Below are 8,212 nucleotides of genomic sequence, written 5' to 3'. Positions count from 1 at the left end.
GGAGTTGTGCAGTAAAAATACCTTTAATAGTTTTATTGTGAGAACTAATAATTTCTGAGAAGGGTCTCGTGATGCCAGGCTGAATTGGGTTGTTTCCTTAAAGGATGAATCAGGAGCATTATTTGGCTGTTGTGAATCATTGACGTGTATGTTTTAAAAACTGTATAGTTTCCTTCATCTCAGTTCAGTTGCACGATCCAAAAGCAGATCGCTATAATGTCGTTATGGTTCCCATGATACTTCTGTGTTTGCCAAGAACCCATTTACAAAATCCAGACATTTAAAAGCAGAGAAGTGTGCCTAGCTAAGGACATCGTAAAAGCTTACTACCCACATAAATTAGAGACAGATTGGGCGAAGTCCTGACAAAATGTTTGCTCATTTCAATTTTAGCCCAGAATTTTGGTTGTTAATCTTACTGAATGTAACAAAACAGTAAACTGCAAAACAACAAGCCACCTCTCACTGTGTGGGATATAGATGTCAGTGTTACTGCCTGGAAGAACAAACTGCCTGCTGCTTCGTGTGTGTTCTGGGGGCCTTGCATGTGCTTCACAGGAGTCCAGGCAGCCCTTAGAACTGCCTTCTGGTGCTGTGGTGGCATCAGCTTCTGTCGAAAAGGTACTTGGTCATTGCTTTTTGCATCAACTTCCTCGTTTCGACATTACCCAAGTTATTTATGGTTTTAATTCCACCTTCCACTTTCCTCTTCCTCTGTCACTGAATTTTTCAGCTGAGAGGACAGAGAGGTACAGATGCTCACACACACCTAGCTACAGCTGAAACAGATCTCATTGCTACAGGTACGTGTCCAACTGTGGCAAAAACCTGTGTTTGGACAGCACCAGTTGTATCTGAAGAACTCTTATCTCCCTGTTCTGCTGCCAGCTTGCTGTTACAGCAGGAGTAGAAGTGCTGAGGGTGGCTCACCTGACAGAGGCCAGCTATGGAGACCAGCTGCCCCCTAACCCAATACCTCCTTGGGCCTTCTGTGCCCCACTGAATTCCTGCAAGCCCCAACTACCATAATTTTCATGCCTTGTGGTTTACCGCATCGACTCCCTGTGTAATTTTCAGCTGTTTCAGCACGGTTGGTGTTCCTCAGCTTCCCTCGAAGGGTGGCAGCAGGTGATGAACTGTGTAACCACGTCCATGGTGGTTCATATGTCAAAGGTTTGTACACCATGGTTCATGTGCTGAAGGATATGGTCACCTGCACGTCTTCGGCTGGCTATGTCGCCTGAGGTAATTGTGGAGTCTAGCATGTAACAAAACAAATGTGTTCTCTTTTACTGAGAAATACAGGACAAGTGATGGCAAGGGGGTGTGGGGACTGACTCAACACCAATCTGAGCCACCTCCACAAGAAATTGCTTCAAGATTCTTCATGAGAACAGCGCTTGTGTCTGCGTCCACCTGTCACTCCCCTTGCGAGCTTAATCACTTGCAGCTGTGCATCTCTAGTGATGATGTGAACCCCTTGATGCACCTACGTGCCAGGAGTCCCAGAAACAGAGAAGACTCCTTCATTCCTCCACTATTTCAATATGTTTGTTTCGAAAGCTAAATAGCTGACTTGCGAGGGAAGTTGACAGCTAGACTGGCCGTGGCCTGATACAGTAATTTACTGATATTCCACTGACTACGTACTCCTGATTGTTGCTCCTAATCTTGACTCGGGGAAAGTGGTGGTAAATAGGACGATGCTGTCTAAAACACCGCAGTGAGAGCTGCTGCTGTGCTCAAGGGCTCTCAGCTCCTGCCTTCACCAGGGCTGGTGCTGCTTGGGTTTGCAGCCACCGTCCCAGCTCAGTGTGCTGTTGGTGTCTGGCCTTTTGGTGGCAGGCTGCTTCTGCAGTGTCGGCCTCGGTGGCCAGAAATAGTGGGGGATATGAATCGAGTATATCTGGCCCGTAATAACTTTCTTTCTGCTTGTGATATACTAAGCTATCCATTTAAAATGAATTGTTGTTTGAAATGTTATACTGACAGCAGTGCAGGATGGAGCTAATGTTTTTTCATGGATAAGGGTTTTGACAATGTTTTAAAGTGCCTTTAGATTGACCAGCCAAATTGAGTATCTGCTCCAAAGACAATTTTGAGTCCAGCTTCTTCATGAATCTCATTCTAGGTGAGGATTTAACTCCGTAGCCTTGCAATAATATTGCTTTGCATCTATAAAAGCATCTTATTGAGCAGTTTTAAGTTCTGCTCTTTATTTTTTGTGTGGTTGGCTCGCTTTGGAGCACTGTTTTACAATTTTCAATTTGCACTTCAGTGGAAAAAAAAATGGGTCTCATTAGCTAGTTGTGCTAAGGGCTGTACTAACCTGTGGAGAAACAGTCCCTGTCCTGAAAATGTAATACGTATTGGATACAGCAGGTGACAACCGGAAGGGGAGAACCTACACACCCAGAAATTTGGGTTGAAACCCATAAAAGAGCTTCAGTTTCTACAACACCCAGCTTTGTGTCCTTTCAATTACTGGAATCATCTCCCTGACAGAGACACTTGGGTGTAGAATAAATGGAGACAGGTAGATAGAAAAACCAGGATTTGTGGAAGGTACAAAGCTTCCAGCAATGACTGCTGTGGGAGGTGGGCACCGGGTTTCACTGAGGGTTTTCAGTCATGAGCATTTTCATGGAACTGGCTAGATAACCCCTTCATGGAAAACCATCAGAGGCCAGTATGCCACCTGGTTTTGTGAGACATCCAAGCAGAAGTCCTGTCACAGGCCCTTTTATTCAGTTCACGGCCTCGAAGCCACCGATCTTCCAAGTGGAAACCTCCACCTTATGTCAACGCTGCCAAAGCAGCCGATTCGGGCCTTGCTGTCCCCTGGGGCTGCTTGTGGGGGAAGCAGCCTGGCTTGGGGCCTTCCCTGGTGAATTTGAAGGCCTCGGGCCCCCAGGAGGCTCTTGAGGAGTTCATCACCCAAAATACACACCTTAAAGAGACAATGGCAGAGGAACAGGGAGGGGCATTAGGACTTGGTGGCAGCTTCCAGAGCAGTGGGCACCTCTGGTACTCTAACGCCTGGGACTCTTTTTGTGTTTGCACTTGAAGGGAGGGTGTAACGAGGACGGACCCAGGCTCCTTTCAGTGGTGCTCAGTGCCAGGACAGGAGGCCATAGGCCCAGCCTGGAGCCCAGGAGGTTCCCCTGACCCCCAGGCTGCCCAGAGGCTGTGGGGTCTCCTCCTTGGAGAGCTCCAAAAGCCGCCTGGCCATGGGCCTGGGCACCCTGCTCGGGGTGGCCCTGCTGGGGCAGGGGCTGGGCCCGAGGGACCCTGAGGTGCTGCCAAGCCAACCCAATCCCTTGGTGCTGTTAAACCCATGGCAGCTGGTGTGAAGCAAATCCTTCTGTCCTCATCCTGTCCCCATGTTTTGTTGCCTGGCAGCGAAGCTGTGGTGGAATTATGTATAAACCCCAAAGCACTCTTACTAGTAACCTGGCTCAATGGGTAAGTGAAGAGCAATTTTGCTGTTATTTTGAATTGTCTTCTCCTGCAGTTACACAGGAAAAGCTTTTCTCACCATGCAGCAAAGCAGATCAGCCAGTATCGGCGGGGTTGTAGGAAATGTTCCTTTTTTTTTTCTTTTTTTTTTTTTTTTCTGATTCAGGTCCATCTAATCAACTCCACCTACACAGTGCTGGTGTAGCCAGTTCTCATATGCTTCCTAATAGCCATCTGCCTGTGCAATTAATGGCTTATCTGCCTTTGCCGTGCCTTGGAAGAAAAGACCGAACAAGAGATTTGAGTATTTCCTTCAAATATCTGAACTGTCTGCATGGATGCCCTGGGATGGATGCTCAGCACTGGCTACAAACATCCCCCCCTTTCCCATGGTGTAAAATATTACAGAGCGATTGGCAGTTCCCACTATGCCCTTCAAACAGGGCAGGTTTCCCACCTGCCATGTGAAAAATTAATGGCTGTGGCGACATAATATTCCCAAAATACTCGCTTCAAACTGCTGAATGCAAGGCTTTCGATGTTGGTTTAAGAGGTACAGTGGCTGGCATCCCAGCTTCCCTGCCAGCGCCTTCGGCAGGTGGGGAGAGAAGCAGAAAACATTTTTGGAACAAAGTGCTTCCAGCTCTGCTTCCGAAGCAGAGTGGAGGTGGTTGGCTGCTCACAAAGGTAAGTTTGGTTTGTGCCAGGAATAAATGTTTTCTGGGACAACAAAAAAAGGCCCTTGCAAACCTTCTCTAGCAGCTGATGGAGCAGGGCTCAGCGTTGAGCGCGGCTGGGACTGGGAGCTGCGACCCTTCAGAATCAAGCCCCATCTCCTCCTCTCATGGTGCATCCATCCAGAGGAGGACCAGCCCATCTCCCTGGCATTGTGTGAGCCGGGCAGATTGGATCAGGCTGGGTCCACCACTTCTGTGATGGATGGGAGCCATAATCTGCACTAGGAGCTGATGTTTGCTCAGTGGTCACTGAGCACCAGCAGGAGGATACAACTCTGCACAGTAGTTATAAAGTAGAGGGGAGAGCAAACGAAGGCAGCACATCTCAGTTTGGCTAAAATCACACGTGGATTCTGCTTCAGGTCCAGATTAAAAAATACCCATTTTCTAGTAGTCCAGCCTTATTTTACTCCCCTTTGGAAAAATATGCATTCCTCCCTGCATGGCTGTTTTGTGACCCAGCTGATGCTCTTTGGCAATGCATTGCCCCGGGAACAGGCTGGCCATGCCTGAGCACCTGGGGAGCTGCAGTAGGACAGAAAGCATAGTGAAATGAAACCATAGCTGAATTAGTGTGGCTGTGAAAGTGGACGTGGGCTCGGATTCATTTGCAACACCTGAGCCCTGCAAGATGCAAGGTAAGCTACAACGAGGTTGTGAAAGCAAGGTGACAAAGCTGACCTAACCTATGGTGCTGCTGGAGGGGGGATGCCAAACCGTGTCCCTGTGCCATCAACAGGTCCCTTGTGATACCTGCAGAGATGTGCTGGTGATGGGGTATGTCTCCCCGGAGCCACCCGCTGTCCCCACACCCTGCCAGGGGCACTTGGAAGCCCTGCGAGTACCTGTCAGGGCCAGAGAGCGAGCAGAGCGATTGCTTTGTGCACATTAGCGTGGGTGACAACTTCTTAACCTTTCCTTTTTGCTTTGTTGCAGGCACCCTGTAGTCTGCCGAGCAATTGTAACAGCGGCTGTGCAGGAACAGCAAAAAGGTTGCAGCAAAATTTCCCCAGCCTCTTTCATCTTCGGGTGTTTAAGTGCGTGGGGAGATTCCCGCGGGTGGGGATGCGAAGGGTGTGCTCGTGTGGAGCCAGGATCTGCGTGTGGCTGCGAGAGGGAGCTTTGCCTCCAGGGTTACGTTTTCATTACCTGAGATCTGTGCTGTAGTGAGTAGGTGGTTTCAGGAGAGAAACTGATGTTCCTGCCCTCAGAACAATTCTTGCCGGTAGCAGAGCATCACTCTCTCCATCTGTGGAGTTGCCCATTTTGAACCCTTGCCAGGTGTTCAAGGCAGGCCATGTCCTTCTTGCAAAAGCAATGTCCATAAAAAGCAGAAGTGAATATTAGGGGTCAATATGCAAGCAGGGCTTTGAACACCAGTTTCCCACTACTGGGGGGGACACAGTCACCGTTGGGGTATAGGAGGAGGTGGGACTTGAGCTCTCCTGCTAAATCTTCTCTGCTTTCCCTAGCTTTGGTGCTCATGGTAAAACTTCGGTGAGCCCAAGATTAAGTCAGGTGCTATATATATATATATAATATATATGTGTATTAATATATATATATATATTTATAGCCAGGTTTTTTTTTATATATATATACATATATATATATTTAATGCAAGATATGCTAAGCATGTTAAACACTGAGTCCAGCCATTCCCATCCCCTTTGCCGTGCCAGACTCCCCCCTGAGCATGACCGTCTCCATCCCCATGGCCTTCTTCATCCCCACGCTCTTCCTCACCCCCCTCCAGGCTCAGCGCAGCCGCCTGGCTTTGTTATCGCCCCCTGGTTCTCCCCCTCTGTCGGAAGCTGCCATCACCAAAGCCAGTGCCTTGCTCTTACTAATAGCAAAGTAATCATTTCGAGTCACTGTATACATTAGTAATGGCCATGTAATTCTAGTGCAAATTAGGTTTGGGCAGGCTGCGAAGCCCGAGACATCTTGTCTTCCTGAGCAGAGCTTGGATTTACAGTCCTCTGGGGAAGACCACGGTGAACGCCCCCCCGCTCCCCTCGCAAATTCTCCCTTGATTGGATACAGTATGGTCGCCTGATTAAAATTGTGCAGTGGTTCAGAAAATGATTTTCAGCCAGTGCTTCACAGTAAATTACTTTTTTCTTCTTTCTTTCCTTTTTTTATTTCCTCTCTCCCCCCACCCTTCCTACCCCCTCCTCCCCCAGACGACAAAGTCGTTCCTCGAATGCAGCTGGACACTGGACTGAGAAGCTTGAGAAAGGCAAAGCAATGGCAAGGTGAAGAGGGAAGGGGGGCGAGGGAAGCACGAGGTGACACTGGGGGGGGTGATGCCAACACCTTAAATGGGGTCTTAAGACCCCATTTCCTTTCTTTTTCCACCAAGCCCTTTCCCTTACAAGGTTTGCTGGTGCCATGGGTGGGCAAGGAGCAAAACAGACAAGGTGGGATGCAAATATCCCAGAGACTTGTGTTTTCCATGCTAGCATCCCAATAACACATCTGTCCCCAAGGTCTGAGCCTGTGCGGACTCACGCATCCAACCCAGCTCTTCTGCATGGGACAAGTCCAAGACGAATATCCCGCATCTTGGGATGCCCATAGGGCAGGGCAGAAGGTGCCTCACCCTGCCAGGGCTTCTGAAATGACACCTTAAGCTTTTTCCCTGCAGGAAGGTGTCTTTGGTTGTGACTGGTGCTGATGGCTGCCCCAATTTCAGCCTGTTCAAGCCTCAGGGAACACTGAGATGTCAATGTGGTGATCAGCGTTCCAACTGGTCCACCTGGTGGACTTTTCTGGACCTTGGGCCCACCTAATGCTGCCAAGTTTCGGTGTCACAGAGGGCTGTGTCTGCATATGGGGTAGGATAAGGAATAATTACCATATAATTATGATCCAGGTAAATGCTGCAGCCAACACATGCCTGAGAAAGAGGGGTTGGTGGAGGGGAAGAGGGAAATGGGATTTTTAAATTAGAGATGGGTAATTTATTGACTGTGAGCTCATGTCTCGATGTGTCATTTGATGTGTCTTTTGACAAGTGCTATGGCATTGCTTGTAGGTGGTCCTGGTGATCATACACTGAGCTGAAGATCTGAATTTACATCCTTGTTAATATCTGGAGGGACTGTGACAGCCTGGGGGAGTGGACAGCAAGCCGTGAGTTTAACGTACACAATATTTAAGATACATCTGTTATCAAACAACTGTGAAACTGATTTTGTCCCTTTGTCCCAGCACAGGTTTTTCTCCGCTTTGTATTTGCTCCGTGGGAGAAGGGGAATGGCGGGGGCTTGTTGAAGGGCTGTTGATTAAATCACAAAAATGTGAATATTGGCACTGAGGCTGGAAAAGAGCAGCGCGGTTGCCCACTCCCCTCTCAGTCCCCACAGGTTTGTTCTTCACCAGGGATTATTTGTGCCCTCGTCTGTCCCGTTTGAAATGTCACATCTCCTGCTGCAATTGGAAGGAGCTTTTATCCGTGGGGTGTGTGTGTGTGTGTATGTGTGTCTGAGGGGGTGTTTTCATCGCCGCTAGGTGAATGTTTTAGTAAGCAATGTCCAACACGAACGCTTGAAAAGAAGCATTTTGCTATTACTGAAGACTGTTATTGCAGCTTGCGTGACCTTTCAGAGATCTCTGGGAACTCGCAAGAAGGAGCGGGCTTATAAAAAGGGAGCACGATTTTATTTTTAAACTGGGGCATAGGAGAGAGGTGGTTTAAGCCTGCTCAGTTCCCCAAAGGAACTGCTCTCGCCCTCACAGGGCTCACCAGCAACCTCCTCCAGGCAGCTGGCAGCAAACATCTCCACATTTTGGTGGAGATAAGGCAAGAGATGCCCAAGGGCAATACCCCATGGCAATGTAGCAGCCCCATGCCCTGCTCTGAGGGTGTCAGCACCCCCTTTGTTATTCAGGGAGTGGGCTGCTGAGCTGGGCAGGGGGCTACGGGACCTGCTGTGGGGGGCTCCAAGACAGCAGAAAGCGTGCTCGGAATATGCAAAGGATGAGGATGGGGCTTGGTGTGGGGCCAACAG

The 8,212-nt window shown here is 48.9% G+C and overlaps 1 long non-coding RNA gene across 1 annotated transcript; it reads left to right on the top strand.

Annotated features, from left to right (window-relative positions):
• Window positions 1–3,505: 3,505 nt before the first annotated feature.
• On the top strand, window positions 3,506–7,736 carry LOC106036791 (uncharacterized). The gene is made up of 3 exons (XR_001207658.3): window positions 3,506–5,188; window positions 6,383–6,454; window positions 7,237–7,736. It is a non-coding gene; the product is annotated as an uncharacterized lncRNA (long non-coding RNA).
• Window positions 7,737–8,212: the final 476 nt, after the last annotated feature.

The sequence above is a fragment of the Anser cygnoides genome, chromosome 2, assembly GCF_040182565.1.
Source record: "Anser cygnoides isolate HZ-2024a breed goose chromosome 2, Taihu_goose_T2T_genome, whole genome shotgun sequence".
In the NCBI taxonomy this organism is placed as follows: Eukaryota; Metazoa; Chordata; class Aves; order Anseriformes; family Anatidae; genus Anser; species Anser cygnoides.
This window is presented reverse-complemented; position numbering and strand designations above follow the sequence as displayed.